Raw genomic sequence first — 10138 nt, 5'->3', positions numbered from 1 at the left:
GAGTTATTTGTGCCAATTTTAATAAGTTTGCAACTGGTGGAGCGCTGCATAAAATGGGTAAGAAACCGTTGTATTAATCTATATTTTACTAACCAAGGTTCATGGTAAAAAAGTAAGCCTCATTAGTCTGCTGTCCTTCCTGCACTGGCAGCATCCTTCCTCCACAACAATATGGCTCCTGCCCAGCGACACTCTATATTTTCCATTACACGAGTTCACATGGGGCAGGGTGGCATGCCAGGTTGAGCCTCGCCTCATGACCCTTGGCTGGACGATGTCCAATACGCTTTCCCACAGTGACAGAGGTGGCTTTCATGGGTCACTTGTACCCAAACATCCCCATCAGCTGACCTGAAATCGTGGAACTGCACGCACGCACACACTCGCACACTAATCGTGACACCTCACGTTGATCCTGGACTGTGATCAACAGTTGCTTTTTGCATGAGCAGAAGGACCAGCTGAGACTCTTGGTCTGTGATATAAACACGTAATGGTCTCTTAACAGTTGCACACGGCGTCCTCTCTCGATACAAGTCCTCCCATATAGACCATCTTATAACCTGATGTTGAACCAACTGGAGCATTTCAACCAAAAAGGAATTGGCTCAAAACCTTAAACGTCGGTCCCCAGCTAGAAGCAAAAACGAGCAGATTTTCAAGCGCAAACCGCATCAGTGGGCGTGTCATAATGTTTTGTTCGAAAGAGCTTTTCCAAACTGCATGAACTGTGCAACACCCTCCGGGGATGGCACATCCTTACTGACGGTGGTTCTGCTCAAAACTAATGGAAACTTTGGACTGGGTTTGTTGGATGGTACCAAGGTTCCAAAAGTGCTGAATGGAACCGATTCAAGAACCAGAGCTAATTTGTTGGAGAAGAGCTATTGGAGGTCTGAATAAGGTTGATGCAGTTTTTTTAATTTATACATCGGTGATAATAATCCAATCAACCCTGATGTCATCAAGACTCAAGAGAGTTGTCAGAATGACTTATCATTTAAGGCCTGATAGGGGAAGCAGTTGTGCAGAGCCACGATGTGAACAGCCACGAGCCACACAGGTCCAGCGCAAGTGTTTTCACCTAACAGAGCACAGAAAGGTAAAGTTGTTGACCTTGATGGCGAGAAGTGCTGCTCACAAACCACAGTACGAGTCTGTTGCATTGCAGCTCATTTCAGCGTGCTGTGGCCGTTTCTGTTTGTACCGTTTCTCACTGCAATATGTCAAACTGATTCGGTAACACAAAGTTATCGTCTCACCATTGGAAAGCTTTTAAAATGTGATGTGAGCGAGCAACAGCAGGACATCTTTGCTTTGCAAAAAAGTAACTTAACACATACAGATGAAAAATCTTTCAGATCTGTTCTCGGGTCGCCTCATATTTAGATACGCATGTGAGTAGAATCTAGTATTTGCTAATGTGACTTTGCCCTAAACCTGGAGTCTTATAAGATCACCCTGGGAATTGCCTTGTGGAGACAATTTCGCAATGTTCTTAACATCTGTACATTTTGTAGTCATTTCTTATTTGGCCCACAAATTAAATCCTCCTCCTTTTTTTCTTTCTTACAACATGGTCTTGTAGTTGAGTCTTTACCAAAATGTATATTGGTGAGCTTGTGTATTTCAGCCACATGCAGTCGTCTGGTCTTTGAACCCCCTCTTATTCCTGAGGAAATGGGCTATGAAAGGCCAACAGTCCATCTGAAGAGTGTGTATCCAGCAGGATGGATGTGGGGTCTGCGGGGTCTGTTCAAGCTGATTGATGACTGTGTGAACTGCTAATCTGATCCCCACTCAGCGAGAGCTGCAAAAGGGTGTAAACAGTGCGATGATCACAGTGGAGGACAGGAAAGGAGATAAGGAAAGAGGAACCACTCCCTGCCTGCCTCAGTTTCCTGAGAAGAGCCTGGCTGTCTGCCACTGCAACCCCACCCCCCCGAAAACCCAGCCATCCTCAAGCCTCGAGAAATGGCTTCACTACACATTCACAACACTTACCTCAACGACACTATTATGAAATTTACTAAACACATCCACACTCCCTGGCGAATGAACACTTTTTTTATTCTAATGAACGCTTGACCTGCCCTCATCTACAACTATCCTTAGATCCAAAAATATCAGACCTTCAGACTAAATCTTCATGAATATCTCTGAGAATTCCAAAATAATTTGTATCCCTAAAACACTGAAGCCTCAAACTCAAGACTATAAGCAAGTATTCAGACGTGCTGAACCTGGCTTAACTTTTAACAATGCACTGTGATGTCTTTCCATTAAGTTGCTGCTTTGGCCTACCACATGCATGCCAATATAATGTAACACAATGGGCCTCATGCAAGAACATGAATGTCACCTGTAAGTATAGAAAATTAGCATAATGAATACCATTATAATACCAAAATACCATATACGGTTTCGCTATTACAAACCATTGTACAGTGTTGTGGATTCTGTTAAACCTAAATAAAACCCATTTATCTGTTACTTCAATAGGACTCATTGGATTTCTCAGCTCACTGGTACTTTACACAATATGGCGCCACGAATACAACTTTCTGTAAATCAGGTTGGGGTTTATTTTGCTATCTTTTGCAACTTCAGTCTTAGGATAATTTTATTTATAATCAGTACCAGATTAAAGTTGTTTTCAAATGCATTTCTGGAAAATGACTTCCTGAGTGTAAACAAAACTCCCAAATTCAGAGGTACGATCAAATTGTGCCAAAGCAATTGTTTCTTGAAATGAATGAGGAGGCTAACCCTAGGGCAGAAAAAAAAAAAAAAAAAATCTGCCACCCTCCCACTGAGCCAACGCCAAGCTGAATGAACGCAGAAAAACAAAATGGCAATTCAGTCTGACTATCAGGTCATGTTTCTGTGTCTATTCAAAGATATCTACTGTAGATCTACATAAATCCACTGTTTAAACCATATATCTCTATATACACACAGTATTTTGCAGCTTTGATTTCAACATGACTGGCTAAAGCAACCTGGTATGCTGACCACGGAGTGTCATTAGGTGACGCTGATGGCCCCAAACATCCAGAGAGCAGCCTGTACCGGGACTTGTTACATAATCCTGACCTCGGAAAGCTCTTTCCACTGTTGCTCTCTTTTATCTCTGTTTAAACAGGAGCAGCCATCATCTCCATTTAAAAGGAAGCAAAAGTACTTTGAAGTTCTAAAGAAACCTTGGACTGCTCCAGCTTGTTTGTCATATACCTGTACTGGAGGGGGAAAATGGTCTCTCTCTCTCTCTCTCTCTCTCTCTCTCTCTCTCTCTCTCTCTCTCTCTCTCTCTCTCTCTCTCTCTCTCTCTCTCTCTCTCTCTCTCTCTCTCTCTCTCTCTCTCTCTCTCTCTCTCTCTCTCTCTCTCTCTCTCTCTCTCTCTCTCTCTCTCTCTCTCTCTCTCTCTCTCTCATGTTCGGATTTTCTCCTTTTCTGAGCAGCGGTTGATGAAATTGAGAGGGACAGTCCCAGCAGTCATGGGTGCTGGGTTACACACCACCACCTTGTCCTTGGCTGGAATTTGAAAAAAGAAAAAAAAAAATCAGCCTCAAGTTATCTGTGTTCTGCAAATCATACCAGCCTGATTTACAGAATTCAAATTCACACTTCAAACAGACTTCAACTTTACTGAAGTATCTTCAGGTTGTGTAGTTCTGAACGGAAAATACCTATTATCGTGCCCTCACAACACGATGTTTGGATTTGCTTCCCACATTTCTTGCTGATTAACATTTGTGTTTGTGAATGCAGCATCTCCGTGTACAGAACTGACTGAAATCCAGTTCCTGTAAACGCAGCATGCAGTTAAGTCTAATTGGACACAGCATTAGTTCAGCATCTGCACTCATTTGGCAGATAAAGTATCTATCAAACTTGATACAAATACACTGAGGTACAAAAGTCTGGGAATGCGGTCTCCCACCTTTTTTTTCCATCTCAATGCATTTTGGCATTGAGCTAAATTTCACAGGAAATTATTATTAGATAAATTTCACATGGGGTAAATTAAACAGTTACATTAAGCAATTTTTCAAACCCTTTTATGAATGCAATTGGAACCTTAAAAGTATTTCAACTTTTGGAAGGTTAAAATACACCTGATAAATCTGCCTTACGTGTCTGCTTTGTTTGTAATAAAAATATTTCACAGATTACAACTGTACAAGCCCTTTCCTTGCCTGGCATTCAGCAGACCAGTGGACAGAAGGTGTAAATGGGTTAAAACTAAAACTAGTAGTGTGGATGTAGACCTGAAGTCAATGGAGAGGATTCTGGCAGAGCTGCTCTGTAATTGCAGGTGTTGTAGTTGGAATGGATGGAGGGAATGAGGAATGGGGCTAAAATCCCCTTAAATTGTCAGTTGTGACAACTTTGATGGTAATGGCACGATGTTGTTCTGCACCAGGTTTTCCTGGCACTGCGATCAAAGGAAGTGCAACTGACTGGAAATGATTAAACTCTGATGGGGTCGGGGTTTTCTTTGGCACAAGAATGATACTGGATGTTTTCCAGAGGGTGGCAACTGTTGAAATCCGGTATAATTCACAGAAGAGTAAATGACGCACTGAAGAGATGTCCATGGCACAGGTCCTTAGCACTTTCACCTCTGGGGGCCGTGCCTGAGGTCACAATGGCTAAGCTATTGCCCCGGACGTGGTGATACTGGGACCGGTTGAGCTCTCAGCAGCCTTTTGACTCGGCGGCACAGTTCATGATGTCACAGAAGCCAGAGCGAGTGTTCAGGTCTTTAGCGAAAGTGACGGGATAAGTTGTCGTGGAGAGGCTGGGTCATGAGGGTCTTTCCTTTAAGGCATACTTGTCTGGTCATCATCATATTATTAAAAATCCCTGTTCAAGTTTACCTTTGTATATGAGATTAACCTTTTTTAATGTGGTGATAATGGTGGTTGGGGAGGGGGGACTTTTTTCTGTACCGTACCATAAATAAATACATACCCTGTTGTCCAGGGTGCTTTCATGGAAAAAAAACAAAAACGGTTTCGATTCAAACTAATTCCCGGTAGTCTGTTTAGACTGATGTGAAAGGTGTCAGTCAAACTGGTGTGGACCCAACAAACCAGACTGAGAACCACCTTTTAAGATTTTTAAATTATCAACCCAACTTGGTGCAGATTTTTTTGTGGCATAAAAGGCAGATCAAACACAGGACTTTGTGGTTTACCTGACTTTGGGGTAACCAATTAAATCCATCAGCTGAGCATCTGTACAGTATAGGTGACATGTCTATGCCGGGTTATTTGTGCGGCAGCTGAGGTTCATGAGGAAGAGTGGGAAGTCTACTTGGCAGACAGTATACTCCAAATTTCCACTGAGGGCTGTCTGGCATGAATGGCGTCTGACAGAAAAAGTTAGCAGTTGTGTGTGAATTTGACTTGTACTGGAAAGAGCTTTGAGTGGTTGATACGAGAAAAATATTAAAGAAATACAGTTCATTTAGTCCATTTACCATTAGTGAACCACTGTAACGTGTCTGTGTCACTCACTACGGGAGTGCAGAAATTTCCTGTGAACAGTTAGAAACTAAATTTATATAATACATCCGACACAATTGAAAATGCAGAGCTAACTCCTGTTAATCATTCGGTTACTTGATTATTTGGTCCCATCCCGAGAGTTACAATTTTGGGTGTGACTCGGAGTCCATTTAAAGCCAATATTACATCCCAAAACAAAAAGAGTGAAGATGACAATACAGTGTGCCCAGGCCTGTCACGATAATAACATTATCGACTTATCGTACAATACATGAATATGAACTCAATCATTTTTATTGACCTGGATAACAGCCATTGTGTGTACATGCGTGTTTGTCGACATAAGAATGAACATCAACAACAGTCCAGCAGAGTGCCGCTGCTTCTGTCCTCTCATCTGTTCTCGTCGTATGATTTGTCGATTACTGGTTTGGGAAAAAATGGATTTCTTAATATTTTTGTAAACCCAACAATGTCTTCAAATTGTTCGTTTTGCCTGAGGCCTAAACGCAAAGTCTAAACTTTGCATAACATTTCTCTCAGCAGCAACACAAATCGTGTAGGACTCACATGATTCGGTATCCAAAAATTGGTCTTAAAATGCTTATGATGTTGTTTATCGCAATCATTTCTGGGACAATGCATCGTGCAACAAAAAGTAGTAATCGTGACAGGGCCTAAGTATGCCTTGACTTTCGGTCCAACAAGGTGAACATGCTTTGAGCCTTTTAACAGGCAGGCCTCCGCTGTAGTGAAGTCCTGCGTTGGATGTGACAACGTTGCGTTGCTGTTGGCACCGGATGCAAATGGACGACACGCGCGTGACATTGGCGTTGCCCAAATTATCAGCGCCACGCAGCGGATTGCAATTGATGCGGTGACTGACAACCCTAGTGCTACAAAAAAACAACAAAACAAAAAAAACACAGACATGCTCAGTCCTACGTGTTTTTCGGTTTCCATTTTTTGGTTGAAATTCAAATGACAAATCATTGTGGCAAATTATCTCTGCCACCCGACACACAGTGAACAGCCGCTCACCGGGAACTCTTCTATTGACAACTCAAAACACAGAATGGCCTAAATGCGGCGGGCCGCTGCTCAGCCTCACGTCGCACATGCTCTCCTCTGTCTCCTCCGTCATCTCCGTCTCCTGCTCCTCACAGGCTTTTAAACCAGGGGCACTGATTAGACAACTCAAGTCAGCTGTGCTAATCACTCACTGCCCTGATGCAGCTGCATGTCTCTCCTGAGCCACCTCCGACCGTTCATTAAATAAACCATCCAGGCATTTCTCGTACTGCACTGTAATCTCTTCTCAACCTGTCTTATTCTACTTTGGCATGTTTTCATATTTCTTCTTTTGAAAAACCGCGAGTGGACCCGCGTTTTAATCGGCAATCTGCCACTTTCCCGCTGCGAACAGACCGGGGTCTGATGATCGCCCGGCAGGAAAACAGTGTGGTGACAGGTGACGCTCACGGGTGGCGGTAAAGAGCGGAGTGCGCGCCATAAAACGATGGCACAATTTACAGTGTGGTAAACAACAGAAAGCATGGTAGCCAGTGAGTCGGTGGTCAATGTTGCCTTATATCTTCGTATCATCGTACTTGTCACTCTTTCAAAGTTTACAAAATCAGCGCAGTGTTATGAGCCGAGCCTGGCCCTTTAAGCAGGTGGATTTATGGGCTTTGAAGTGTGTGTGTATGAGAGAAGAAGAAGGTTGGCGCTAAGCGTTGTGGTTGTGTGTACGTAGCTGCAGCCACAGTGATAATGGGCTCCGCACATCATCCATGTTACCGACAGTTTAAGGGCACTGTGAGACGTGGGAGACCGCCTGATGAGGCCGTGTATGTTATGCCGGAGGGTTGAAATAAAGTCCCCCCGTTCTGAACTTCATTGATGATCTGGATTGTGTTAATTGTTACCACCAACCAGCCAAAGCTAGGCTAAGCAAGCTAGCTACATGCGAGAGGTCTCTTTACTACAGCTGGTGAGGTAACAGCAGTTACCGACGGAGGAGTCGAGCCTTTGTTGCCTCCGTCATCGCGAAAATTGGCGCGTTCACCCGGGTGTGACGTTCACGTCGATGCTGATTGGAGGTGAAGCCGATTATTACCCGGGGCTATTGCAGAGTCATTTGACCCGGGGCTGAATGACGATTAAACGATTTCATACTGCAGAAAACGCAGAGTGTTAGCGGGTTTAAGCAGGTTTTTTGGCCAGTGTGAAAGGGGCTACAGTTTTATTTCGAGATTAAAATCTATCTGTGTTTTCAATGGCACAGAGTTTATATAGCTTGTCTTCCCGCTCCACGTATCATAGTAGTTCCTCATTTAAAAGTGATTGAAACAAGTGACATTTGACAACCACACAGGAATTATCCTGCTGTAATTTTTGTAAAAAAAAAATATTTCATTTTGCGTCATTAGCCACGGCACAGGAGGACCAGCCTTTGTCTGGATTAATAATATCAGTGACACGATTGATTTCCCCATGTAGTGCTGAGCATGCAGGAACTAAACTTTGCATTCATTTCATCAGACCAATTGATTCATGCCATGTCATGTGTTTGTTTTGTTTGGCAAAAGTGTAAACACTTAGTTGTTTTTTTTACTTCACGCCTGTATCAGTGACACAATATACGAGTGTGAAAATCTTTCTGGTTAACAACTGTCTTGGATTTCACACAACTTGCAATCTCATTCACCCAACAAGTAATATTCAGGTTCAGTATTTCGATACACCCACGATTTCCGCCTCGTCATCAGCTGGAGAACTTAGATCTTGTGGTTTGAATTTACTTCATTTTACTGTGTGATTATATACAGGCGCAGTGCATTGATATATATTTTCCCTGTGTCATACTTATTAGGCAAATGTTTTGAAAAGCTTAAGGGGTTTTGTACTTCTGCAGCTGAAAAACACGGCGTCCTCGTCCAGTCAAAATATTATTCGTCCCAGATGCAGTGTTCTTATTTTCTCCAGGATGTGCGATCTGGCCAAGAGCAGTTGGACGGACTGCAGGCCTGTGTCTTTATGCTCCACAGATGCCTCCTGTTTGAGCCACGTCAACCATTTGCACCAACGTCGCAGCACAGAGGAACACTCGCTTGCAGCTAATCGGACCGCCGCAGACACACACCAGCGCATTTCCAGCACACAAGATCATTATCATCTGAGACGGCGCTTTCGTGGCTTGTCTGTGTGTTGAGCTGTAAAGGTCTGCCTTTGATACGGACCACAAAAGGGCTGCAGTAGGTTTGGTTTTCTACTGTATTTTTTATTCAAAGGCGCCTCAAGCGTTTTTTAAAAGCAATTTATATCTTTTAACAAACTCCAAAGACTTCATGGCAGACGAGTGTTAGTTAGTTCGATGATGACTTTGGAATCAGACAAACTGCACCACATCATATACCCACCTCTGATATGGACCAAATCTAATTTTCGGAAGATGCCAGTATTTCAGTTGAATGTTCTGGTGTAGTACGATCTGGTTTAATAGACTGAAATGAGTTCAAACTGGGGCTCTGACAAAGACAACAAGGCTGGTGTAATTCTAATATGTTATTCCTGTGAGTAAATCACTTAACAATACACCTAAAACCACCAATGTGGTGGTTTTGCTTTCAGTACTTTTGAACCTCTCTGAATGTGCCTCTGTGTTCTGAAAACCAAATATATACATTACGACACACACACACACACACACACACACACTGTCATTGCCTTCAATTCACACGAGTATTATTTGTCTTGTCAATAAATCGGTTGAAGTAAATGTTGACAGGCTGGATTATGCTAATCTCTTAAACCACTGTAAAGTCCCTGTCTCAGTAGGAAGCCCCCTCTCCCCCTGGTATCATTCTTCCTGAGCTGCGGGACCACGACACTGATGTTAATGACCTCAGCGTGAGGAGAACAATGGCTGGGTGGAATGTGTTTTCATTTGGAAAGAGGTGGAGGAGGACACAAGGAGGTCCGCTTTAGCTGTAGTCGTCCGAACTGCAATACAACCTCTGCGACCCACAATCGGTAGGGTCACAGGTCAAGGTTTGTTTGTTTTTTCTTTTTGTCAGTTTACAGACCTGCATATGAATTTGAATTTGCTTCAACAGGCTCAAGTTTAAAGGGGAATATACTGCATATACACAATTACACATATTTATATGTATATATATACATATATATGTGTGTGTGTGTACATTATATATACAGACATACACAACATATTCTCTGATAAACATGTCATTATAAATAAATCTCTGAAGCAGAAATCTAATTGTGTCTTGTGATTCAGGGAGTTGGGTTATCCTGTTACATGACATTCAAGAAGTCAAGAGGTCTGGTAATACCCTGGTCACTTAAAAAAAAATTAAAGATAGACGATTAGCATGTGTAAAATACAAAGCAAAAAAAACCCTCACTAAATGTTCACTGGCATCCCTCAACATTCTAGCCTCGGTACAGGAATCCCTGAATGAGTCTTACATCATCAGCTTTCTGGTCATCTGAGCAGGAATCATTTTTACTATAATGTTCTTTTGAGTGATATTGTTGACAGTTTCCCTCCCAAAATGTACAACTGCATATTTAGGCCTGGATTTCAAGTAAAAATGAGT

This window comes from Scophthalmus maximus, chromosome 22 (genome assembly GCF_022379125.1).
Source record: "Scophthalmus maximus strain ysfricsl-2021 chromosome 22, ASM2237912v1, whole genome shotgun sequence".
Lineage (NCBI taxonomy): Eukaryota > Metazoa > Chordata > Actinopteri > Pleuronectiformes > Scophthalmidae > Scophthalmus > Scophthalmus maximus.
This window is presented reverse-complemented; position numbering follows the sequence as displayed.